Source organism: Centropristis striata, chromosome 5 (assembly GCF_030273125.1).
Source record: "Centropristis striata isolate RG_2023a ecotype Rhode Island chromosome 5, C.striata_1.0, whole genome shotgun sequence".
In the NCBI taxonomy this organism is placed as follows: domain Eukaryota; kingdom Metazoa; phylum Chordata; class Actinopteri; order Perciformes; family Serranidae; genus Centropristis; species Centropristis striata.
In genome coordinates this window covers 12,557,748-12,560,590 of record NC_081521.1, presented here as the reverse complement: position 1 = coordinate 12,560,590, position 2,843 = coordinate 12,557,748, and the positions used below count along the sequence as shown (strand labels likewise).

The following is a 2,843-nucleotide window of genomic DNA, read 5'->3' as shown; positions in this document are numbered from 1 at the left end:
ACAAAGGACTACACATGAAACTAAACTAAGGCATGACATAAAACATGAAACACTAAACAGGAAGATAAATAAAATGACGGGCCACAACATATTTATTGACAGCAAATTGGTGTAGAGTTTATGTTTTTATCAAATGTGATTGGACAATATGAGTTGTCAATCGGACTCACACTGACATAAATATATCTCCGTATGCACATCCGTCCCTCCTTCTCTATATATAGTACTTCCTTCGAGCCGGAGTTGAACCAGCGACCTAAGGATGTCTGTCACCATCAACCTACAGTCCTCCGCTCTAGCATCTGAGCTATCGAAGGGAGCAACAACATGCTGTTGTCCAGCCTCGTCCTGGATGCTCAAAGGGACAAACACATTTTGAATCCATGAAAAAGTTACAACTCAAAGTGAGTGAAGATGTGCTTGAGTTCTTTTGTCTGACGAAATAAAGTTGTGAAAAAGAATCCCTTTACATGTTTCTATTTTTATGGAAATTCATTGGACGACATGAAACCCAGAGCTGAACCTGCAACCAAGGACGTCTGCTACTGATCATCTCAGAGTCCTCCACTCTAAGTGAGCTATCGGAGGTACATGCTCTGGTACAAAGTTACTAAGTCGCAGGTTGAAATCAACTAAAGTCAATGACCACAGCAATGTAGTTATTTTTTCCAGTACTTCCTTTGAACTGGTAACCTAGGGATGTCAAGTTAGATTCCTCCGCTGTACTGACTGATCTATCGAAGTGCTCTGTTACGAAGTTATTAAGTATTGCTTAAAATCAACAAAACTCAATGACTCAGTGTACTTGTACTTAACTAAACAACCTGGGTAAAGTTCAGTTTGACCTGTCAGTTAACTCCTTGTCACTCAGTCTGCCTACGGTCTCCTCTCAGTGAACTCTCAGGACGTCTGGGAGTTCCCTGTTTGTCTGGGAAATGTCAGTCCACTCAGCACTGCTGCCTATATATAGACACACACACACACACACACACACACACACACACACACACACACACAAACACTCAAGTGAATGTCATCATTCATGTGCATGCTTGTTCGTCTCTCCTCCCTCCTTATTCCTCTGGATTCCTGTTTTCTGTCCTCTCCCTGCTCTCCTCCCAGACTGCATCGGGCCGATCTGAATTATTAATGAGGTCACACACACGCACATGCACAGAGTCAGAGTCTTTCTCTTTTTACGATCAATACGTCCACAAAAAGCCTTTCTTCTGACCCTCCCATCTTCTTCTTCTCCTTTACTTTCAATTTTCCTCCTCAATTGCAGTAGATAATAATAGTTTAATGCTATAGTTTGTCAATTTTAGATTCTTTGGTAAATTGTTTTTACCTGAATGTGTTCATATGATATTTTACGGAATATGAACAATACAATGTGAAAGAGTTGCACTCTGTCTCCTCCCTAATGTTATTTTTAAAATAGGAACAGAATGAATAAAAGTGTCTTGGATGTTATAATCTCGCCTTGTTGGTCATGAAAAGTACACTGAAACTAAAGCTAATCTCTTTTCTCATAATTCATTGTGGTCACGTGTGTGTGTGTGTGTGTTAAGTTTACTCATGGGAGATCAGGAGTAATGGGGACTTAAACAAACTGTCCCCGGAGTCCAAACACCCCCCTTACTACCTGATTAACCATTGATTTTTCCACTGCTGAATGTGGATGTGTGTGTGTGTGTGTGTGTGTGTGTGTGTGTGTGTGCTGATATTTCCCGTCTTTCCAATACAGTATAAATAAGTCAACACAATTACAGCTCAATCTTCACGACAAGTGGGAAGAAAAGATGACGAAGAAAGAAAGAAAGACACGAGGCTCATGAAACATGATTTTATCAAATGGCTTTTCAGTTATACATATACGTTATATATATATATATATATACGTTATGTTTTTTTTTTTTTATGTATTTTGAACTCACTCAAATTCAATTTGAAGATGACCAAAACTGTCAAACTATCTTTTACAGCAGCAAATGTAGCTTACGCAAGCTTTTGCTGAGTCACCATTAACTGTACTAAGGTACAGAATATCCTGCTGTGGATGCCACGTTAGTTCAGAACTGAGAGTTGTACAATAACACAAAGACAGAAATGAGTTGTCTGAAACACTGGACCAGTAGCTCCTGTGTTCTGTGAAGTTAAATTGTTTGTTTTCTCAATGGAGTCTGGTGGCTTTGAATAGAGTGATACAATAGCTTCAGTCAGACAGAGCTGTCTTACAGCAAGGTAAAGAGGAGAAAGTATTATGAATATAACGCACATTTCAACTGATATTGTTTTTTTTGTTTGTTAGCTGTGGACCCCGTCCAGAGAAGTACTTATCGCTCTCTTTAAAGCCCCCAGACTCATTTAACAAAAGGGTTTTCAGAAGGGCTTGCTGGGAAAATAGAATTTAAAAGACAAAACATATAAAGATTTACCAAAATGTGAAAATTTGGATTTGAATGCATGTATGACATTAAAACCTCTGAAAAACAAATAAATATTGACCTACCCTGTAGTGTGTGTGGTTAGGGGCCGATGGTCGATTGAATTGACAATCGACAATGGTTCAAATCAATTGTCAATACCTATCTAACTGTCGATGCTTTGACTTTTCAGGGTGTTTTTTGTCAGAAAAACACTGCCATGGTGAATTTTTAGGAGTATAAACTCTTTGCTGGTCTCAAACCACAAACTGCTTACATCAGGGACTGGGGGCGGGATTATCGTGACCAACAAGACCAAATAAAATGTGTATCAACAATCTTATTTTATTTGTAAAACTGCAATGTGATTGATAGCAGGAAGTCTGTGGTGGATAGCTAGTTGGACCTAGTGGGCTA

General features: G+C 39.0%; 1 non-coding gene across 1 annotated transcript; it reads right to left on the bottom strand.

Annotated features, from left to right (window-relative positions):
* Window positions 1-228: 228 nt before the first annotated feature.
* trnay-gua (transfer RNA tyrosine (anticodon GUA)) lies at window positions 229-317 on the bottom strand. Its single transcript is given in 2 exon segments — window positions 229-264; window positions 281-317. It is a non-coding gene; the product is annotated as a tRNA-Tyr (tRNA).
* Window positions 318-2,843: the final 2,526 nt, after the last annotated feature.